Here is a 25,005-nt window from a genome sequence, read left to right on the forward strand (position 1 = left end):
TGGGCTCCCATCCTGACTCTGCCACTTAATCATCTGGGGACCATGGTCAAGTATGGACCTCTTTGGGCCTCAGTTTCTTGAACTGTACAATGTATACTGAACTAGTTGATCTTAATGATCCCTCCCGACACTTGATCCATGATTCTACAACACTTGATAAAGAGAAGAAAGAGTGGTCCAGTTGGGGGGGGGAATGATTGTCTGAATCCATAATTTACCATGGAATTTATGAAGTTCCAGGCCCTATATTAGGCACTATAGTTAAAAAGATAAAAATGGAGCCATTCTTGACCTCAAGGAGCTTGTTTCTACTTATCAACTACAGATTAAATAGTTGTTTTATGTCTTCCCTGAGCAGACTTCACTGCTATTGGTTATCTTTTCCTATAGTAGAGTAGGGGAGACTCCTGGAATCTGAGAATGGATTACCAGGAAGGCCCTTGGCAATCATCAATCCCAAACCTCTTTCCTCCCCTCTCTTCCTTACTTTACTGATGATCGAAATGAGTCTCAGAATGGTGAAGCAATTTAGAATCAGAGATACAAGAGTGGTCAAGTATCCTTAAAGGACTTGACCCATAGAACAGTCATAAATGTTTCAAAGCAGATTGGAAAAAGTCTTCAGTGGAGTGCCTCAGAGATCTGTGCTAAGACCTGGTTGGCCAATCCCCACCCCCCTTAAATCAGTGACTTGGATAAAGGCATAGATGACATACTTGTCAATTGTGCAGATGACACAAACTTGGGAAGATTGACTAACACAACAGATGACAGAGAGAAGATCCAAAAATATCTTAATAACTTTAAAATACTGGGCCAAATCTCCTAAGATGAAGCTCATTAGGGATAAATTCAAATTTTTACACTTGGATTTGAAAATCTGATTTTACAAGTTTCAGATGGGGCAATGTGACTTTGTCTGAAAAAATATTTGGGTATTTTGGGAGGAAGTTAAACCCCAAATGGGTTCATAAAGAGTCAGGCATGACTTAATAATAATAACAACAACAATAATAGATAACATTTATCTAGCACTTTAAACTTTTGAAGATCTTAAGAGATTGATGCTGCCATTATTCACATATTACAGATGAGAAAACTGAGTCAGAGCTTGAGTGACTTGCCCAGTGGTCATGCAGTTAGTAAGTGTCTGAGGATGGATTTCAACTCAGGTTTCCATGACTCCAGGCTCAGTGTTCCAAGGCATGTAATATGACAGCTAAAAAATTTCACGTGATTTTGGGTTCCATTAAGAGAGTCATACCTTCCAGGAATAAGGTGATAAACCCACCTTACTCTATCCTAGCTAGACCTTATCTAAAGCCTTGTTTTCAGTCTTAGCCACCCATCTGAGGAAGGCAATTGATAACCTGGAGAGTGTGCAGAGAAGAACAATCAGGATGTTTACAGGACCAAAGAATTTCAGTTGGAAGGGACTTCAGAGGCCAACTAGACCAGCCAATACATCAAAAGCACATCCAGTATCTTGTACCCAACAACTGACCATCATCTAGGCTCTTGGAGACTTCCAGGAAAGAGGAAGGAGACCTGGGGGTACATGTCATATGAAGATCAGTTGAAGAATAGGGAGATAGGAATTAGCCTGAGGAAGGGAAGACCTGGTGGTGAAATGAGGGTTGGCTTTAAGTTAGAAGATCTTGGGGCAGTTAGGTGGCTCAGTGGATAGAGAGCTAGGCCTGAAGTTGGGAAGTACTGGGTTCAAATATGACCTTGGGCAAGTCATTTAATCCCAATTTCCCAGTCCTTTAACAGATGCTTAATATTGATTCTAAGGCAGAAGTTAAGAATTTAAAAAGAAGAAAAAAGAGAAGATCTTAACTTGAGGTCCACCCAATACTCAAGGTATCTAAAAACAAGTTTTAGGGGGTTTGTGAACTTGGATGGGGTGGATATCACATTTATTCCAATAGAATTGGTTTCCTTTGTAAACCTGGGTTTGTTTTATGAAATTAAAATTGGAATTTCCAGGAGTCTCTAGACTTCAGCAGACACTGCCCAAAGGGTGCAGGACATAAAGCTTAAGAACCCCTGCTTTAAGCACTTGAAGGGTTATTACCTGGAAGATAACTTAGCCTTGTTCTATTTGGTTTCAGAGAGCAGAGGAAGGAGCTATGGCAAATAGAGGGCTGCTTTAAGAAATATTTCCTAACAATTAGAGCCATCTAAAAGTGGCATAGGCTGCCCTAGAAGGTAATAATTTTCTTCCCACTGGATGTGTTCAAATAAAGACTGGATTGGACAGTCACTTGTGTATTGTCGATACTGGCAGAGACTCTGATTTTTACCTAGATATCTCTAGCGCCTAGCACAGTGCCTGGCACATAGGAGGGATTTAGTCAGTACTTGTTCAATGGAATCTGCCCCCAATCTTTTCTTTACAGTGTCTTCCCTCCATAAACCTTCTGTGTCTGACTCTCCAGTGTTGATCTCCATTTTCCTTGGTCAAGGTGTTTGTCCAAGGTCCTTGGACAGCTGCCACATCTTTTCACATACCAGGAAAGAATAAAACAAAAACAAAAGCACGACATCATGTCCAAGGATCTATTAATATGAAATCAGAATAAATAAAAAACCCTCGCAGGGAACAAATCCAGACTCTTTCCATTTGCTCCCACATCTCACTAAGTAGAAAAACAAAAACAAAACCCAAACCCCCAAACTAGCCAGCAGCCAGGGAGGCTCTAGCATTATATCTTCTTAGAGGGTTGTTGGTTTCTTTTCTCTTCCTAGGAAGAGGTTGTGGATGCTGCCTGACCCCCGCTCCTCCCCCACTCCCTCCACACACAGATGGGTCCATGGGGAATCAGCCTCCTGTCTTTGCAGATGGATTCTGCTTATTTAAATTGTCACATGTGAAATCCTGGCCAATCTGCTAAATGTATCTCTTGTTCATTGACGTGGTTTGTTTTCATGGAGTGGTTTCAAACATGAGTTCCCAGGAGCCATCATAAGGCTACCCAGAGGTGCCAAGGACTGGATCTCTGGGCTTCCAAGCAGGGGAAGAAAAAGGGGAGGGGGTAAAGGAAGGAGAAGAGGCAGAGCAGCCCATAAAGCAGGGCAGACAGCAGAAACTCCACAGCTGTTAGAGTTTCTTGCATTTTTCCCTTCTTCCAAACCCAAGTCATATAAATACAAGTTCAAAATGGAGCAACAGAGAAAAATGGCGGGAGGGAGAGGGCATCAAACAATGGAGAACAAGGTCAGGATTTCAAGGCATCCATGTGTTTACCTATGGGAAACTCTCAACCTGGATACAAAACACAAATATTAATACTAATGCCATGGCAGTTTGATTCAGTGGAAACTGGAGATCGGGGTTTGAATCCTATATCTGAAGCTCGATTTATCTGGCCACGAACAAGTCACCTAATTTTCCCTATCTATAAAAGGGGAAGAAGGAAGAGCTGGTTTCTTAAATAGGACTTTGATATTTAAAGGATTAGCCCATTTGAGCCTCTCAATAAGCCTGTTAGGTATTAAATCCATTTTATAGATGGGAAAACTAAGATTCACAGAGGCCATATGACTTGTCTATGGTCGCATTGCTAGTAGCATTGGAGAAAGAGTTTGATGCCTGGTTTTCACAGGTTTAAGGTCAATACTCTCTGCATTATACCATCCCCATTCTTAATCTTTTGTTTTATAAATCTGAAAGGGTTAAAGAAATACTGCATATATGTGTATGGGTGTGTGTGTGGATACTTTACTAAAAATGAAGGTCAAATTCTACTTTGTACTTTCTTATCATTGAGAAGAGAGTCAATCTCAATCTCTCAGTCTCTCTCTTTGTGTCTTTACCTCCCTCCCTTTCTTCCTCCCTCCCCACCTCTGTCTTTCTCTTTCTCTCCCTGTTTCTCTCTGTCTCTGTCCCTCTCCCTCAATAGATTTGACCAAACATTCCTCTATGTGTTTTTCCCTCTCATTTTCAAATATTGCTTTGAGGATTATTTATAATTGCGCTATCCCTGTGTATGAACTAGGCCAGCTAGGTCACTCAGTGGATGGAGTGCTTGGCCTGGAGTAAGGACAACTGCTCTTCTTCAGTTCAAATCTAACCTCAGATATTTACTAGCTGTGTGACTCTGGGCAAGTCATTTAATCCTATTTGCCTCAGTTTCCTCATTTGTAAAAGGAGCTGGAGAAGGAAATGGTAAACCACTTCAGACTCTTTGCCAAGAAAACCCAAACGAGGTTATGAAGAATTGGACACAACTTAAAAATTACTGAAAATGGATGAATTCTTCCATGTGAACTGAAACAATCTCCAGGAATTGATGCAGAATGAAAGGAGCAGAACCAGGAGAACATTGTACACAGAGACTGATACCGTGTGGTACAATCAAATATAATGGACTTCTCTACTAGTAGCAATGCAATGTCCCAGGACAATTTTGAGGGACTTATGAGAAAGAACGCTATCCACATGCAGAGAAAGAACTGTGGGAGTGGAAACACAGAAGAAAACCAACTGCTTGATCACATGGGTCGGTGAGGTTATGACTGGGAAAGTAGACTCTAAATGATCACCTTGGTACAAATTTTAATAATATGGAAATAGGTATTAATCAATAGCACATGTAAGACCCAGTGGAATTGCTCATTGGCTACGAGAGGGGGGTGGGAAGATGGGAGGGAAAGAACATGAATCTTGTAACCATGGAAAAATATTCTAAAGTAATTAATTACATAAAACTTTTCAAATTAAAAAATGGAATTCTGGACCAATGAAGCAAATATGCTCAATCTATGTGCTTATTCTGACATGTCTCCTGATTGAGGGACTATGCTTTATTTTGTTTTTGTCCTTGAGTTCTCCTTGGTTTCCCAAATCCAAGGTCCAGCGAATGAATGTCCCAAAGGACTGTGGCTCAGGATGGCCCAGAATGCTTAGATCCACCTGATTGGTGTTTCCATGTGCCTCTATTCTCCTAAAATGTCAAGTAATTTGAGATAAATGATATTCTATGTGCTAGGAAGCTATGTGTGGTCAGTATGGTGGAATAATAGAAGCCTTTTCTGGTCTCTCTAAATGTTCCTATAGATCCATCTCATAAAAATCAACTAGAATAGGGATTGGGGCTGTGATTTCATTAATATAGGGAATTCCCCAATATGAAAACTCCTTCCATTAATAAAAGTTGACCTTTCCTCTGTATCTTATAGTCCTGAAGAATGGTCTAGAGCAGTGATGGTGAACCTTTTAGAGGGGAGGGGGATCTGAGAAATGTCCTCTGGAACCCATGGAGAGGGGAGAGACCCTGCCTGGAGTCCCTCTGGCTTTCTAGTAACAAACTCCGGTGAGCTCTGTGCTGGGGTGATGGCATACACACCCACAGAAAGGTCTCTGAATGCCCCCTCTGGGATGTGTACCATAGGTTCACCACCATGGGTCTAGCACACTTTAAAAAACCAAACCATAACGTCTTAAGACAGAAAAATGGTAGGGATTAGGCAATCATGGTTAAGTGATTTGCCCAGGGTCACACAGTTATGAAGGGTCTAGCTAGCTGCCCTTGGATCAATGACTTGTTCAGGATTCCTCAGCTAGCCCAAGTGAAAGGTGAGACTTGCCCCTTGGTCTTCCTGGTTCTAAAGCTCTAAGCTGCTTTTCAGTATATCCCCACTATGGTCAGTCAGCCAATCAATCAATAAATATCTCTGAAGTACTTTTTATGTGCCAGGCACTGTGCTAAGAGCTAGAGTTACAAAGAAAGGTAAAAAATCCAGGTCTCTGACTTCAAGAAGCTCACATTCTGATGGGAAAGCCAGGATGCAAAATTATGTATTTGGACACAGACCACACATCCATACATGCACAAAGAGATTATTAAAAATGTCCCCAAAGTCTTAGTAGAATTTTAAGCTATTTGAACTTAATAACTTTAATCGCTTAAAAATTAAGCTATTAAGGCTTAAAACTGCATTAAGGTTTTGGGAACACCCTAGATATAAGAGAAATGGAAGGATGTGTTAGAAGAAAGACAAGAGCAGCTAGAAGTGGGGATGGTACCTGAGAAAGGCATCCTTGAGGAAGCTAAAGAATCCATGGGGAAAAGGCAAGGAGAGACACACATTCCAGGCATGGGAGACAATCAGTGCAAAGTCTCAAAGACCACTGGAATACTGAACAATGATATACAGTGGAAACAACCTACATGTTGAATCAAAGGATGGGGAGGGTTCGATTCCCAGCTCTTCCACTTGCTGTCTCTTTGGGACTCAGATTTCTACTTTATAAAATATGAGAGTTCAACTTGATGGCAATTAAGATGCCAAATATTGCTAAACATAGGACATAGATTCTTATAGGGAGGCAGAGGAATAAGATAAGGATTACTTACTTAGAAGCAGCTAAGTAATTAGAACACTAAGTCCTTGAATGCAAATCCAGCCTCACACACTTAGTAGCTGTGTGACCATGGGCAAGTCATTTAACTTATGCTTACCTCAGTTTTTGCAACTGTAAAATGGGAATTAATAATAGCACCTAAGAGCAGCAAGGTAACATAGTGGATTAGAGATGGAGCCCCAGACTTGAAATCAGAGGACTTGGGTTAAAAAACCTGACCTTAGACATTTCTTAATTATGTGACCCTGGGCAAGTCACTTAATCTTTTTTTTTTTAACCCTTACCTTCTGTCTTAGAGTCAGTACTGTGTATTGGTTCCAAGGTAGAAGAGTGGTAAGTGTTGGGCAATTGTGGTTAAGTGACTTGCCCAGGATCACACAGCTGGGAAGTGTCTGAGGTCAAATTTGAACCCAGGATCTAGACCTGGCTCTCAATCCATTGAACCACCCAGCTGCCCCCAAGTCACTTAACCTTGATTGCCTAGTCCTTACCACTATTCTCTTTTAGAACTGATAATAAGACAGAAGATAAGTGCTTCAGGGGGGAAAAAACAATAAAAATGACCCTCACTTCACAGGTTGTTATAAGGATCACATGAGATAATATTTGTAAAGCATTTAGGAGAGTGTCTAGTATTAATTGATGTTTGTTTCTTTCCTTCCTTTTAAGTTCCCTTCCAGCATTAAGATTCCAAATACCTTGAAAGGAAAGACTGATTTGATTAGAGAATAAGGGGGTAAAAAGAGTTGATTTTTTTTTGTCCCTGTAATCTAGTTAATAATCTTTTAGGCCCTGAGGACCCATTTACTAAGTTACTTTTTACAGCTGCCAAAGCTGTGACACTTCCTTGTTTTAAAATATTGCTTCTTGAAATGAGAAGCAGTATGCTGTAGTGGATAGGGAATTAACTGCCTTGGAGGCAGGAAGACTTGAGTTCAAGTTATGCCTCTCTGTGTTACAAGTCAATCTCCCAATGATCCAAGAAACCCCTTTTGACTAAAAGGCAATAGAAGTCAAGACCTCCAAACCAAAATAAAGTAAAACATAATTTTAAAAATGAGTAGTTTCTTTCTTTTCTCTTAGGGTATGATTAGACTGTTCAGATGGCCAGTAGTCAGTAACTCCTGGTCCTAGGAAGGTTGGCTTGTTTTTTCTTTATTGGTTTAAATATTAATCTTCTAAGGGCTTTAATAGCAGCATACAGCTATGAGATCAATCAACCAGCATTTATAAGGTTCCTACCAAGTGGAGAGAAAGGCCAATGAGAAACAGTCCTTACCCAGGATTCCTGGGCAAATCTGACAAAAATCAGATCTCTTTCACTGCTCTTTTTCCATAGTTCATTCCAATATTTTCCTCCATTATTCATCTTCAAAGTATCTTTACAATACTGATTTTATCTATTTTGGGTATTTGCCACTGGTTATCTTTGTCCCTGCTCTTCTCATACTCATAAGAGCTAATTTATTGTGAAATCTTAGAAAATCTACTCTGGAAACATTTCTTTAATATATCTTCTCTCTACTCATATTGCCTAATCCAGGCCCTTATTACCTCTCTCCTGGACTCTTATTCAATCTGCTGTTTGCTCTATCTCTTCTTTATTTCCTCCTTCGTGGAATTCATTCTCTAGACCGCTGAAAAATTACTCTACCCAAGGCAGAAAAGTAACCATGTCACTCCTATTCTCAAAAATCTTCATGGCTCCCTATCGCCTGAAGGATTATATATAATCTCTTCAGCCTGGCATTGAACATTTTCTACAGTCTGACTCCATCCTACTTGACAGCCTTATTCTATATTATTCTCTTTCATGCAATCTAACTGCAAACAAATTGATCTATTTTCCATCCATAAACTCAATATTCCCTTCCTTATTTCTCCCTTTCTAGAGGTTGTGAACCCATATTGCTCTCTCCTTCTCTGCTTGCTAGGATCCTAGCTTCCTTCAAGTCTCTGTTCAGGGGCTATCTCCTCCTTGAAATCTTTCTTGGTTGATCCATATATATATATATATATATATATATATATACATATATATATATGTATATATATATATATACACACACACACATATATGTCTCTATGTAGATATAGATATAGATATAGATAGATAAATAGATAGTGCTTTCTTTCCTTGATTTTGTGGCTGTTATTCAGTCATCTTTCAGTCCTGTCCAACTCTTCATGACCACATTTGAGCTTTCCTTTCCTTTCCTTTCCTTTCCTTTCCTTTCCTTTCCTTTCCTTTCCTTTCCTTTCCTTTCCTTTCCTTTCCTTTCCTTTCCTTTCCTTTCCCTTCCCTTCCCTTCCCTTCCCTTCCCTTCCTTCCCTTCCCTTCCCTTCCCTTCCCTTCCCTTCCCCTTCCCTTCCCTTCCCTTCCCTTCCCTTCTCCCTTCCCTTCCCTTCCCTTCCCTTCCCTTCCCTTCCCTTCCCTTCCCTTCCCTTCCCTTCCCTTCCCTTCCATTCCCTTCCCCTTCCCCTTCCCTTCCCTTCCCTTCCCTTCCTTCCCCTTCCCTTCCCTTCCCTTTCCCTTCCCTTTCCCTTCCCTTCCCTTCCTTCTTCCCTTCCCTTCCCTTCCCCTTCCCTTCCGTTCCCTTCCCTTCCCCTTCCCTTCCCTTCCCTTCCCTTCCCTTCCCTTCCCTCCCTTCCCTTCCCTTCCCTTCCCTTCCCTTCCCTTCCCTTCCTTCCCTTTCCTTTCCTTTCCTTTCTTCCTTTCCTTTCCTTTCCTTTTCCTTTCCTTTCTCCTTTCCTTTCCTTTCCTTTCCTTTCCTTTCCTTTCCTTTCCTTTCCTTTCCTTTCTTTCCTTTCCTTTCCTTCCTTTCCTTTCCTTTCCTTTCCCCCTTACCTTCAATCTTAGAATCAATATTGTGTGTTGCTCCAAAGCGAAAGAGGGGTAAGGGCTAGGCAATGGGGGTGAAGTGAAGTCACACGGGTTAGATTTGAACCCAAGATAGGCTTAGTTTTTAATTTGCTGAGCCACCTAGCTGTCCCCTAAGGTTTTCTTGACAAAGGCAATAAAGAGGTTTGCCATTTCCTTCTTTAGCTCATTTTACAGATGGGAAACCGAGGCAATCAGAGTTAAGTGATTTGCTCAGTGTCAGACAGCTAGTAAATTTCTGAGGGCAGATTTGAATTCAGCAGGATGAGTCTCCCTGACTCCAGAGCATGTGTCTTATCTACTGTACCATCTAGCTGCTCTTCCTTGATTTACCTTATATAAATTTGTGGAGTTGAACCAGCAGAAGAATGTAACAGGAACTCCCTTGTCTTTGTAAACTCCTCATTTCAATACAAGAGGCTTAATATTAAAGATGAGCTCCTTGAGGAGGGAGGATGGTTTGCATTTTTCCTTTTTATTTCTAGCACTTAGCACAGTCCCTAGCACAATATATGCCTGGTATATGGTAGGTATTTAATAAATGCTTGTTGAGTCTAATTGTCTCTCACCCTCCAATCTTTCAGCTCCTTAAGTCCGTCACTCCATCTCTCAGAGTGGCCATCCCCACCGGAACAAAGACCAATTCCCCTTTACCTTGGAGTCCCGAATCCTTTCTCTCAGCCTCTTCTCCCATATATTTCAAGAACCACGTGGAAGCTTGACTCTGGAACATTATGTAACCCCACCGAGAAAATGCTGCATGAGGCAGTCTTGGACACTATCCATTGGAGTTGAGATATTCACGTCCCAAAAGGACTCATTAGAAAAGGGTTCCAGACTTCAGTGGCTACACAGGCCATTATTCAGGGGCATGGGAAGCATCCCTATTTACAACAGAACTCCCCAGGGAAGTGACCTTGCTTGGGCACATTGCCCCCTGAGTCAATATGGAGCCCTGGGGGCTTCATAAGAAGGTAGGGGGCAATATTTATTAGCCGAATGAACCTGACTGTTCCATCAATCTTGAGTAAAAGAAGACTGCACTTACAGCTGATCCCCTTTGGATTCAGGTCCAACTGCACGCTTAATTAGGGCACAGCTCTTTTCTCCAAGTCGCTGAATCCTGGCCGAAAAGGACCTCAGAGATCATTTAGTCTAACTCCTTCATTTTGCAGATGAAGAAAATAAGGCCCTCCGGGGTGGAAATGCTGACCTTGGAGAGGCTGAGTCTGCAGACAGAAGATCTTGGATGAGGTCCAGACTTTGCTCTTATTACCTGTGTAGCCTTGACCAAGACAATGCTTTTCTCTGGACCTCATTTTCCTCATCTGTGAAATGAGGATGCTAGATGTGAGGCTCTCTAGGGCCCCTTCTAGACCTAGAATGTGATCAATGTCATTTCCCATTCCCTGTATCTCAGAGGCAAGAGGGCTGGAAAGGACCTAAGACTTCATCTAGTCCAACATTTACAGATGAGGAAACTGAGGCCCAAGAAGGTTAAGAGACCCAAGAAATCACATAGTAAATAGGTGGGATAGATAAGATTTAGACTGGCTTTTTCCTTGGAAAATCTCATGTACTGTACATTATCCCATGGTACCCCTTCCTGGGAGAGTTCGTCCTAAATAGGTCTAGGATTGTTCCTACTACACTACAGATGTCTGTCACAACCCCTTCTCCCTCTCAACACCCAATCAACCAGTTAATCAAGACAATTCAGTTGTTTTTCATTTGGGTCTGACTATTTGTTGACCCCATTTGGAGTTTTCTTGGCAAAGATTCTAGAGTGGTGTGCTATTTCCTTCTCCAGCTCATTTTACAGATGAGGAAACTGAGGCAATCAAGACTGTTACTTGCCCAGTACAACAGTTACTGAGTGTCTGAGGCCAAATTTGAACTCAATATGATGAGCCTTCCTGACTCGAGGTCCAGAATTCTATCCACCCAAGTTAATCAAGAACCATTATTAAGCTATTTGTTTTTATTTGGGTGGCTATTGGATGAAGGGAAATAGCATATGTGCATATAAAAGACACAAAAAATACACAAAGTAACCACAACGCTTTTTTGGGGCAGAGGACATGGAAGCAGGAGCAAAGGAAATGTGTTATATAGGAGGCAGCACCTAAGCTCAGATCCTAAGAAGGAAGGATGGCCCTTGTGAGTTTATTACTTTGGCTAAAATATATGTATATCTATCGATCAATATCTATCTCAGTCTCTATATCTGTATATGCATATAAATATATAAACATATACATATCTAAACATTCACATAAATATGTATATGAGACTTTGGGGACTTTCAGCATGGGTGGGATAGAGAAGCCCTATCTCAAAAAAAAAAAACACTTTACTTTCTACTTGGCCTTGTACCCCTCCTAGCATTCATTTTTAAAATTAAAATTTATTTATTTGCTTACTTGTTACATTAAAATATTCAGATATTCCTCCTGCTTCCTCATTAGAGAAGGCATCATTTGACAAAGGATAATGTATATATAAACTATGTCTTGCTTATTTCTACTAATCGGTTCTTTCTTTGGAGGCAGACATACACAAGTCATTCTTCAAACAATATTTCTGTTGCTGTATCTATCTCTTGGTCCTGCTCATTTCACTCATCCATCCATTGGGCCAATTTTCCCATCTTCCCCCTTCTCAGGGTGAGGAACATGGTTTAGACCAAAACTGGTCCATCACCTGATCCTGTAAGTTCCTTCTAAAAGTAAACACACACACACACACACATTAAGAAACACACAAATGTCTGGTCCAGGCTATAAAAGAGCCATCCTCTAGCAGAGACATGAAATGGACCAAAGAAATAGAAAACAAGTCCATCTGTTTGAAATTCAAAATGGTGAACCAGGCGGGAAAGGGGCTTTGTTTCTCTAAGCCAGTGATGTTCTATAGGGAGGCTAATAACACAGACCCAAAGAGCTGTGACTCTAAGGCTTCTTAGGTTTGTGAGTGCCTTCGTCAGCTTGGGAGAATCAGTCAAACAAGATCTTTGTTCCTCGCATGCCTTTTTTTGGGTAGCTCTTGAGCCAGCCGAGTACATTCTCCAACATTAACTGACATGGATGGTATGCTAGTTCGGTTTGGAAACTTAAGTGGAAAATGATCAAAGTCATTTATCAGTGATTGGATGTTCCCAGTCTCTACTCAGATGTGCTCCTTAGCTGGCTGGCTTCTATTATTAGTCCTTTTTTTGATAGCTTTTTTGATTCAGGGTCACAAATGTACACCACGAACATCTGTATAAAGTTATTTTTAATTTTCCTTAATCTGCAATTACCAAGATGCAATGTGGTAAGGTGGAAATAGCAGTGGGTTCAGAGTTAGGAATCCTGGGTTTAAATGTTTAAATCCTGACTCTATCACTTACTACCTGGGTGACCTTGGATTAATGAGTTTCCTTTTCTGGGTCCTCATAATATTGCCTTATAATAATGATAATAGACCATATTTATGAAACACTTTCAGGCTTGCTTAGGGTTTGCCAAATATCTTTGATCTCATTTGTGCCCCACAACAAATCTATATGATAGGGGGCTTTTACATTTGTAGTTCAGGTAACTGAAGTTAGGAGAGATTTTACCAGACAAGAGTTGTACTTCAAGATATACACCACAAGAAGGTGAAGATCCACACACAAAAAAAATCCCTACTATGCACTGACTTTATCACCTAACCATACTTAAAATTTCCTATCTACTTAAAGAGAAGAAAAGAGAGAGACAAATTTCTTCATCTCTTTCTTCATTTCTTTCTTGGGGCTAAATTTTGTTCACCAAAATATTCATGGCAGAATTTTGTCAGTGAATAAATGTTGTTTAGTCATTTCATAGTTATGTCCAACTCTTCATGACCCCATTTGGGGCTTTCTTGGCAAAGATATTGGAGTGGTTCATCATTTCCTTCTCCATCTCATTTTATAGATGGAGAAACCGAGGCAAACAGGGATAAGTGACTCACCCAGAATCACACAGCTAGGATGGATTTGACTTTAGGAAGATGAATCTCCCTGATATCAGGCACTCTATCTACTGCATCACCTTTCAGTAAAGAGATATTTACTATGTGCCAGGCACTGTGCTAAGAGCAAGAGTTACAAGAAATGACAAAGTCTCTGCTCTCAAGGAGCTCACAGACTAATAGTGGGGCACATGCATGAGAGCAACTATTTACAAACAAGCTATGAATAGGCTAAATCTGAGATCCTCAATAAAGGGAGGGAACTAGAATTGTATGAAAGCAAAGACTGGGAAGCAAAGTAGGCTCCCATTCACTAGGGGACAGGCTGAATACATGCTAGAGTATGAATTTAATAAAATGTTATTATGCTGTGAGAAAGAGTGACAAGAAAGAGGAATTTGGAGAAATGCAGAGACTTGTGTGAATCCATGCTGAGTATATAGTAAGTAGAATGAGGGGAGCAATTTAGACAGTGGCTAGAGCAAGTATAAATAACAATGAAACAAAGCTGGACCCTTTCTGATCCTAATACAAAAGCAAAATCCTGAGAAAGAGGAAGAAATTCATGTCGTCCCCCCCCCCTTTCTTTGGTGAGGTGGGGAGTTGTGGGTACGGTGCATCTTCTATCAATGGATGATGAGTCATCCATCCATCCAAAAAGCCAAGATCTGGAACTGAGGAACAACAATATGTTGAAGATGAAAGTGCACTGAACTTGAGGTCAGAAGACCTGAATTCAAATCCTACCTTTGTCATCCTACCTTTGATTCCTGACTGACCTTGCATAAGTCACTTCTTATCTCTGAGTTTCAATTTTCTCATCAGTAAAACAAAAATGAAAGGTTTGAATTAGATGACCTCTAGTGCTCCTTCCAGGCAGTTAGGATAGGGTACAATGGATAGGGTACTTGGTCAGAGTCAGAAGATCTAAACTTGAATCTGGCCTCAGACACGTAATAGCTGTGTGTTGATTCTGGACAAGCCATTTAACTCTGCCTCAGTTTTCTCTTCTATAAAATAAACTGGAGAAGGAAATGGCAAATTACTCCTGTTTCCTTGCCAAGAAAAGCCCAAATAGAGTTACAGAGTCAAACTGAAATCTCCAAATGACAATAGTGTCCCTTCTAGCTTTAGATGTATATATGACTCCAGAATCTATCTAGTCTAATGTGCCTCATTTTATAGTTGAGGAAACTAAGGCATAGGCAAGTTAAATAAGTGACTTACAGGGGTCATCAAGGTGGTAAGTATCAGAGGTGGGCTTTGAACCCAATTGCTGTGACTCTAGAGCCAATACTTCCCCAGGCTATATAGTGCTGCTTCTTTAGCTCCAGCTCTGAATGCTTTATTTTTCTTCTGTTACAAGGGAAGATTCAGCAGGTAGGAGAGAGTTGAAGGGTCTGTCCAGAAATGACTGAGGACATGAGAAGAAAATGGATCAAAAAAACCACTTCAAAAATGACAATGAGGGGGGACTCCTGATTTCTAGGTGTTACCCTAGACTGACATAAATGACCACATTGCATCTGCCCTAGCAGATGGCCTTTGGGGGCTGCTGTGGCCAATGAATTCATCACTCAGTGATCGATGTAATGATGTCTCTCTGCACTTTACTGGGCTGTTTCAGATGAGTCAGATCTGCTAGAACTCATGTACCTCTGAAATTGGCCCTGAGGGACCCAGAATCTCCTCCAGGCTACTATAGGACTGGTGGAGAGACTACAGAAGGAAGGATTCCTCATTTCTTCTAGAGAAATCTTGGTGATCCTAAGACCAATTCAAGGAGATTGTTAGGACTGGTGGAGAGACTACAGAAGGAAGGATTCCTCATTTCTTCTAGAGAAATCTTGGTGATCCTAAGACAAATTCAAGGAGATTGTTAGGACTTGTGGAGAGACTACAGAAGGAAGGATTCCTCATTTCTTCTAGAGAAATCTTGGTGATCCTAAGACAAATTCAAGGAGATTGTTAGGACTTGTGGAGAGACTACAGAAGGAAGGATTCCTCATTTCTTCTAGAGAAATCTTGGTGATCCTAAGACCAATTCAAGGAGATTGTACATGTACAATTGATTGTGACTGTGATTTGGAAGGAGTGGTAACACCTTAAAAAAACACAAAAACTTTTGCTTGCTCTGTTCCCAGTAAAGAGTAGAGCCATAATAGGATGTAACAGACCAAGCGTGGATGATCAGTCACCAATATAAGGCAGAGGGCTAGAAGAGTAGGCTCAAATCCAGCCAATCTTGTTCAAACACAGAATGTCTACATAAGAAGGAGTTTTAGAACATAGAATATCAAAGCTCAAAGGGGCCTTGGAACACAAAACTTCAGGGCTGAGAAAGACCTTAGAACAGAGAATGTTTGAACTGGGAGATTCCTTTAAGCATGGACTGTCAGAACCAGGAAGACCCTTAGAACAGAATGGCAAAATTAGAATGTACATCAGAGTGTTAGTCTTCTGGAAAATGAGACTCAGGGAACTCTGGTCTAGAGTTTGGCACAGTACCTAGCACAAAGTAGAGGCACAATAGATGCTAGCTGATTGAATGACTCCAGTCTTACCATTGGGAAATTATCAGTTCCAAAACTATGATCCTCTTAGTTTTTCAACTTCCTTAGAGTTCCTCACCCTCTCTCCTCTTGGGATCTATATTTATATCTATGTCTACATCTATATCTATATGTAATATAATATATGTGTAAATATAATGTATAAAAATCATGCATGGATGTGATATTTATAATATATTAAAGTATTTATTTTATATAATATAGTATCTATTCATACATTATATTTATATAAATATATATTTATACATGATCTATTTACATATTATATCATATATAAATACAAATATTAAATAAAAATATAAATGTATATGCTGTGTTTTGGGTCTAAGGCAGAAGAGTGGCAAGAGATAGGTAATGGGGGTTAAATGATTTGCCCAGGGTCACATACTTGGAAGTGTCTTGAGGCTAAATTTGAACCCAGAACTTCCTGTTTCTAGGCCTGGCTCTCAATTTACTGAGCCATCTAGCTGTCCCCAGAACTATATAATTTTAACAGGCTCAGGAAATTAAACTGTTCCCACAGATACATTTTTATAGGTAAATGATACATAAGGCTGCAACAGCAATGGTAACAACCCAGTTTTATGAACCATCTACAAGCCTTTTTTTTCCCTCCCCAAGTGTCCAAAATTTTTTAATAGAAACATACTCATCACTACTCATGCCTATTTTGCACTTTGTCTTAGCTCTTCTGAGATGGAGACACCGAACCCCTGAAAGGAAGTGATTGAGGTTCTAAATATGATCAGTGATGGAATCAGGAAATAGATCGAGGAATCTTGACTGCGATCTGCCAAGGGGGATTAAGTAGACCCATTTTTCAGTAGAGCAGTCCAAGTGAGGCAATGTTGGGAGAGACAGAGAAACTTCTCAGAAAACTCTCACAACAAAAGGACATGATGTTTCCAAATGGTATCCCACAACTGTTGTCTCCTTCCTTCTCTCTGAAAATTCATATAAGTGTAACTACAGGTTTAGTGGGGGTTAATGACACATCTGAGTCCTGGGGTAGCACCACCTTGAATGAGAGCAAGGACTGGATGGAAGATCTCTTTTCAGAGTACATCAGCCCAATTTGGACTAGTTGGTAATAGAAACCATTTGGGAAAAGTACAGTAAATTATGTGCATGATCAAGAGGGGAGCTTTTTTTCTGGCTTAATGTTTTAATGATTTAAAAGTTTGAAAGAGGAAAGGACTTAAAAACTCTTTTTCTTAGAAACCATATTGAAGTCACAACCTTCTCTTCTTCCTCTAACATTTCTGACCTTCCCCTTCTGGGATTGGGCACGCATTGACGTTAGGGGACTCCTTTAGGAAATACATTCATGTAGGATCCCAGAGATGGAAGAGATTACAGAAATCATTTGTAAAATGCGAGGAGTTGGACTAGAAGACGACCCTTGAGCTCCTTTCCAGCTCTACATGTATAATCCTGGGATGGAGACCAACTTCATCATTTTACTGACCAAGAAAGTGAGATCTAGATGGATTAAGGGACGTGGTCAAGTTACCTAGCTAGCTAGTTGCAGAACCAGGTTAAAAATCCAAGTCCTGAAACCCTAGCTGGTACAATTTCCCAGAAATGATAGCATCATTTATTTAGAACCAGAAGGTCATGTGGTCCCATCCTTTCATTTTTGCAGGTAAGAAGATTGAATCCAGGAGAGCTTAAGTTAGCCGCCCACCATCAGAGAAGTTGTGGATATCAGGGCAATATTTGAATCCAGGTGCTTTGACTACAAATTCAATACTTTTCCACTTGTCCCACATGGAATTTCTTACTAGATTAGACAAGAAAGACTTTAAAGAAGCAAGATCCTCTCTCATGACATTTGAAGATACCACTTCCAACCATTTTTAAAAAAAAAACTCTTACCTTCCATCTTGGAATCAATACTCTGTATTGGTTCCAAGGCAGAAGAGTGGTAAGGGCTAGGCAATGGGGGTCAAGTGACTTGCCCAGAGTCACACAGCTGGGAAGTGTCTGAGGCCAGATTTGAACCCAGGACCTTTCATCTCCAGGTCTGGTTCTCTATCCATTGAGCCACCCAGCTACCCCCACTTCCAATCATTTTTAAACTAGTGTTGTAATTTTGCAATCTTAGGCAGAAATAAAGGTAGGGCCAGTTGACTGCCCCATAGGGCAAATGTAATTTAGTCAAGGGTGGATCTGACCTCTAGTTCCCACTTCATATATATATACATATATATATATATATATATATATATATATACATCCGTGTGTGTATGGATGTATATATATATGCACACATATATATGCAAACAGATGTATACACACATCCACTCACTCACTCTCCCAAGAATCAGAATCTGACAGAACTCCGACTCCGCAGAACCTAATTGAATATCTTGTTGGTGATTCACAAGGCGCTTCAGAATCTTGCGGAGCCTCAGGGTCATCATTATGAACATCAATCACGGTACTTTAGACATGCTAAAGTGAGAATAATAATGGAGAATTAATAAGAATCCAGAATTCTTATTAATAAAATGCAAGATAATGGTGGGCTATATTTCTCATTGTTTTCAAGACGGACAGAGCCCTACAAAACAGGAACCAATGAAATATCTTAGCACTTGTGCCCACAGTCTATTGTCTGTATGACCACTCTCCAAAATCAAAGCTTCTTAACTTTGGGTCCAAGGATCTGCAAAAGGAAGTAGATTTCAAGGGTGGGAAAAGGACACTTTTATTTCAATATAATTGGTTTCCTTTGTCATCCCATACATTTTATTTTATGTATTTAAAAACAGGTTTTAGGGAGCAGCTGGGTAGCTCAGTGGATTGAGAGTCAGGCCCAGAGATGGGAGGTCCTGGGTTCAAATCTGGCCTCAGACACTTCCCAGCTGTGTGACCCTGGACAAGTCACTTGACCCCCATTGCCAAGCCCTTACCACTCTTCTGCCTTGGAGCCAATACACAGTACTGACTCCAAGACAGAAGGTGAGGGTTAAAAAAAAAATAAAAACAGGCTTTAAAAAAAAGAATCCATAAGCTTCATCAGATTGTTAAAGGGATCCATGAATGAAAAAAAAAATTAAGAATTGCTTTAAATTTCCTTTTTGGAATTACAGCTGCTCCCCACTGAAAGTAGACCCCAAAGAAAAACTAAGAGAAAGAAGCGCATTCGGTAAGCAGGTTGTTAATGCCTAATGTTTTAGGGGGAGGGTGAAATAAATCAATATTTGAAGGAAAGTATTTGTGAAATTATACCGTACGAGTTACCTGTGTGAGAGCACTGAGCTGTCTTTCTCTCTATGTATCTATGGATGTACCTATATATCTGTCTCTGTCAGTCTTAGCATGCAAATCTTCCTAACTTCTCCAGGAGGCCCAAACCCCTGGCCGGGCTATCATCCTGAATTTTGCAACAAACGCTGCCGTAACTTAGTAGGAATCTCATTTGGTAACTCTTACTCTGCGACCCCATTCCTTGGGGAAAAAAAGCCCTAACATTTCCTGGAGATTCGCTCTTCCCTTTCACCCCACTAGAGAACAGCTGGGTCTATTTAAAATGGATTTTGATCTCTCAGAGCGAAGCTTCATTCTCTTGCACAGTGAGTGGCCGCCTGGAGACAGTGTGTGCAAGACAGCAGAAATCGGGTGATGTCGGCGGGCAGCTGGCGGGGCTGTAATTTGAACAGAAAGTGAGCAGCTCCCAATCTGTCCTCGGGCATGCAAGCAACATGGCAACATGTTTGACTTCAGATTGACAGCTGATTGGGTTGATTTTTTGACTCCAGACAAGGATTCAGAAATAACCCTCTTGTCCTATTTGGTTCCATCCCATCCATTCAACCTATATAAAGTACTGAATGACAGGTAAGGTGAGAGGCAGCTTTAGTGTGGTGGAAAGAGTGAAGGCTTCAGAGTTGGGAAGACTCTCCGTATAAGCCTGGGCAAGTTGCTTAACCTCACAGGGACCACAGGTAACTCTCTAAACCCACTACAAATCTCTGGGAAGGTGATAATCTGCATTGATCAAAGGACTTTACCTAATAAGATTTTTCAATACCGATGAAATCAGAGGTCTAATAAAAAAAGAAACATTCTCCTGGTCAGTACACATACAAACCCATGTAATAGCTATGCTGGGCACCGCTTGGCACCAATCTCATCTTTTACAAGAGGTGTTTCCCAATTGGACCATCCATCTTCCACCCACATCTAATCACTAACACTTTTCCCTCTGAGATTACCTCCAATTTGCTCAATGTATATCTCACAGGACCTCGTTTTAATCTTCCTTTAAATACTATGTTCAAAAATGTACTCAAGGATTGAAGTAAAACTCAGTTTTAAAAAATTGAGTCATGATAAAAGAAGAAAATGCTAGAGGAGCAAAGCAAAAACTGGTATATTGATGCACTGTTGATAGAGCTGTGAATTGATCGAGCCATTCTGGGGAGCAATTTGGAGCTATGCCTGAAAACTTACCAAATTGTGCATATCCCATAATCCAGTTATACCATTACAAGCCCTATACCCCAGAAGAGATCAAAGAGGAAAAGTCCCAAAGTGTTTATTGCAGCTCTTTTCATGGTTGGAAAAACAATGACCAGAAATTAACAGAGTACTCATCTTTGGGGAATGAATGAACAAATTGTGATATATAAATATGAAGAAATAGTCTTGATCAGTTGTTTCAGGCATGTCTAACTCCTGGTGACCCCACTTGGGGTTCCTGGTAGAGATATTGGAATGGTTTGCCATATCCTTCTCCAGAAATAAATGGTATTATACCATTAAATCATGGGAAGTTTCAGAAGCAATTAGAAAAGACTTTAATGTTCTGATGCAGAGTGAAGAGAGCAGAACCAGGAGAACAATTTATGCAGTGACAAGAACATCAGAAAGAAAACCAAGTTGGAAAGACTTTAGATCTCTCATCAGTGTAATGATACTTGCAGAGAACTAATTATGGAAAATGTTCCCCACCTTCTGACAGAAAGAAGATGGATTTAAAATGCAAAACTGGGCATTCATTTTTTGACATAGTCAATGTGGGACTTTGTTTTGTTGTATGTTTCATATTTGTTATGAATATTTTCTTTTGAAAATGCTTTGTTCAGTTGGAAATGAGAAGTGAAGGAAGGAACAAGCATTTATTAAGCCCCTACTATGTACCAGGTACCATGCTACATTTCTCTAGTATAAATGGGAAGCAGAAAGAATAAATGCATGTAAAAATCAATCAATTTTTTTCAGAAGGAAATTGAGACATTCTCCCTTCTCTAATTCTGCTCCTTCTCTCTTATCTCACACACTCTTTCAAAGTTCACAGCAAACATATCTTCCATTCCTTAAGTACCATTGTATATATAGTTCATCTGGACCTGGTGACTTGAAAATGTGTTCTCTCTCTTATCACCTCTCTACTTAAGTTGGGTTTCCAGGCCTTATAAGCCACTTTTATCTTTTCTTTTCAGTCCAAACAGACCACAGAAGCATTCCCATTTAACCTTAAAGCAAGCGATTTATGGAATATCATCCATTTAAACCTTCTTAAGGGAAATGACCAGTCTGGTGTGTAACCCTCCTGGTAGATCCTTTGAAGAGAAATAAAGGAGCAAAGGGAGTTAATTGGTTGCTATTACCCCCAGATTCTGACAATGAGGAACACTTGGGTTGGTTGATATCCATTGCATACTCAGATACTGGGGCTCCATGGAAGAAAAAGGGGGTGTTTGGCCTGTAAAGAAGACAGGGGTGGAGAATAGTAGATGTCTTTGAATACTAGAAGGATTGTCATGTGGCAGAGGTTTGGACTTACTCTGTCTCCAGAGGGAAAAGCTAGAAGTGGTAGGTTAAATAGGTTGAATTTGACTTGATAAAAGAAAATGCTTCCTAGTGAATAGAGATATTACAAAATGAAATGGATTGTCTTAGGAAGTAACGGGCTCATCTTCACTGGAGGTCTTTAAGGAAAAGCTAGATGACCATTTCAGGGGTATTTTGCAAATGACATTCTTATTAAAGGATGGGTCAGGCACTTATACATTGATGGTGGAGTTGTGAATTGATCCAACCATTCTGGAGGGCAATTTGGAACTATGCCCAAAGGGCGCTAAAAGACTGTCTGCCCTTTGATCCAGCCATAGCATTGCTGGGTTTGTACTCCAAAGAGATAATGGGAAAAAGACTTGTACAAAAATATTCATAGCTGTGCTCTTTGTGGTGGCCAAAAACTGGAAAGCGAGGGGATGCCCATCAATTGGGGAATGGCTGAACAAATTGTGGTATCTGATGGTGATGGAATACTATTGTGCTTAAAGGAATAATGAACTGGACAAATTCCATGTGAACTGGAATGACCTCAAGGAAGTAATGCAGAGTGAAAGGAGCAGAACCAGGAGAACATTTACACAGAGAATGATACACTGTGGTACAATAAAATGTAATGGACTTCTCTACTAGCAGCAATGCAGTGATCCTGGACATTTCTGAGTGACTTATGAGAAAGACGCTATCCACATCCAGAGGAAGAACTGTGGGAGTAGAAACACAGAAGAAAATCAACTTCTTGATCACATGGTTCAATGGGGGGTATGATTGGAGATGTTGGCTTTAAAGGATTACTCTGTTGCAAATAGGAATAATATGGAAATAGGTTTGGAAAAATGATACATGTATAACTCAGTGAAAATGCTTGTCAGCTCAGGGAGGGGGAAGTGAGGAGGGGAGGGAAAGAACATGAATCATGTAACCATGGAAAATATTCTAAATTAATTATTAATAAAAAGTGAAAAAATAAAGATTGGGTCAGGGCAGCTAGGTGGCACAGCGAATAGAACAATTGAGTTCAAATTTCATCTTAGATTCATCCTGGCTGGGTGTGACACTGGACAGTACATTTAACCTCTCTCAATCTCCATTTCCTCATCTGTAAAGTAATAGTACCTACATCATGAAGTCATTGGGTGGTTCAAATGAAAGAATGCGTATACAACATTTTGTAAAACTTGAAGTACTTTATAAAGACTAGCTATACTCACCCTTCAACACTGTGATATTAAATGCTTGTAAGAGGAGATGATGGGGCAGCTGGGTAGCTCTGTAGATTGAGAGTCAAGCTCAGATAAGGGAGATCCTGTGTTCAAATATGGCCTCAGACACTTCCCAGCTGTGTGACCCTGGGCAAGTCACTCCACTTCCATTGCCTAGCCCTTACCACTCTTCTGCCTTGGAACCAATACACAGTATTGATTCCAAGATGGAAGGTAAGGGTTTAAAAAAAGAGGAGATGATAGCCACCCTTGAGCAGGGGAGGGATACCATATCTTTTACATGTGAAGTTTTGGGGTTCAACTTAGGTGGAGATACTGAGATAGGCTAGTGGAATGTCCCCATCTCTTCCCTACCCCCAACATGCCTAGCTATGCCCCTTGTGTCTCTAAGGAGCTGGTAAACCAAGGGTTAAAAACAGAAGCGTCTAGAAATCAGGACCTGTCACTTACTTAGCTTCACATCCTTCTCATCATTAAGTGAAGTGTTCTGCATATAATTTTTGTGTAGTGAAAGCTGAGTATGAGTCATCAGTGTGATATGACAGCCAAGAGAGTGAAGGCAGCATTAGGAGAGGCATGGTGTCTGGCTTGGGAGAGGTGATAGTCCCCTTGGTCAGACCACATTTGGACTGTGGTACTCACTGCTGGGTGTCACATTTTAGGAAGGATATTGCTAAGCTGGAGAATATCCAGAGGAAGGCAACTGGGATGGTGAAGGACACAAGTTCACACCATATGAAAATCAGTTAAAAAAGACAAAACTAGCGTGGAGGGGGGTGGATGCTCAACCTAGCGGAGAAAAGACTTATGGGGAACATGAGAACCATCTTCAGGTATTTGAAGGGCTGCTGTGTAGAAGAAGGATTAAACTTGTTCTGCTTGGCCCCAGAGGGCAAAACTAAGAGGAATGAGTGGAAGATTCAAAGATACCCATTTAAACTTGACAGAAGGAAACACTTCCTATGTATCAGAGCTCTTCCCTAAAGAGAAAGAATTGCTAGGAGATGTCACATACTCCATCACTGTAGGTCTTCAACCAGAGACAGGGATGATCACCTTGTTGAGTATGTTGGTTCAGGGATTCTTTTTATGGGGGAAGGGGAGTAAAGGAAGGGGCAGTATGAATACTCCATAGCTGTGTGACCCTGGGCAAGTCATTTAACCTTGTTTGCCTCCGTTTCTTCATCAGTAAAATGATCCGGAAAAGGAAATGGCAAACTAGTCCAGTGTCTTTGCTAAGAAAACCCCTAATGGGGCAAAGAAGAATCAGACTGACTGAGAACTGACTAAAAATGGATTGAACTAGATAAGTGCTGTGGTCGCTTCCATCTGGGAAATCTTGGGACCTATTAAATGAGGTGGTTGGACTAGAAGCCTCCAAATGTAAGATAATAATAATAAAAAAAAGTTATACCATACTTACTGCATGACAAACATGTAGTACTAAGTGCTTTACAATTATTATCTCATTTAATCCTAAAACAACCCTGTGAGGTAGATATTATTATTATATCTATTATACAGATGGGAAAACTGAGGCAAACAAGGCTAAGTGATTTGCCTAGGGTCACACGCTAATAAGTGTCTGAGGTCAAATTTGAACACAAGCCTTTCTAGTTTTCCACTGTACCACCTAGTGGTTCCATATGCTCCTTTAATAATAATTATAATCAATTATATTATTAATTAATGATAAATATATCAATTAATAATATAATCAATAATTATAAAAATAATAATAAACCTTCATTTAATAGCTGGACTATATGAAGCCCCTTTCCACCCTGAGATGCTGTGATTCAATAACATCCCCATAAGAAATGTTTGTTGAATAAATGATTGATGGAAGGAATTGGCAACCATGAAACATGATGAGTTTACTACAGTGCAACACCAGTGGGATGTACCACCAGACTTCTGTTGCAGAAAAAGCCCCTGAAATAGCCAGTGGATTAAGAAAGACACATACACAACCTAATAATGATATGGACACGGAAAAAGATGTTGTATTTCTGCAGCTATGAATCAGGATCGGTGCTAATTATGCTTTGCTTGAAAATTAAATGAGCAGAATATATATATATATATACATATATATGTATATATATATATATTCTTTTTTTCCCTTGGCAAAAGGTCTATACTGCATCCTTGAAAATAATAAGGAAT

The 25,005-nt window shown here is 40.3% G+C and overlaps 1 protein-coding gene across 1 annotated transcript in view; it reads right to left on the minus strand.

The window, feature by feature from the left end:
- KAZN (kazrin, periplakin interacting protein) overlaps positions 1-25,005 on the minus strand; it is a 1,589,619-nt gene that overhangs the window by 643,040 nt on the left and 921,574 nt on the right. The gene's annotated exons all lie outside the window — the stretch shown is intronic.

Source organism: Monodelphis domestica, chromosome 4 (assembly GCF_027887165.1).
Source record: "Monodelphis domestica isolate mMonDom1 chromosome 4, mMonDom1.pri, whole genome shotgun sequence".
NCBI classification, from domain to species: domain Eukaryota; kingdom Metazoa; phylum Chordata; class Mammalia; order Didelphimorphia; family Didelphidae; genus Monodelphis; species Monodelphis domestica.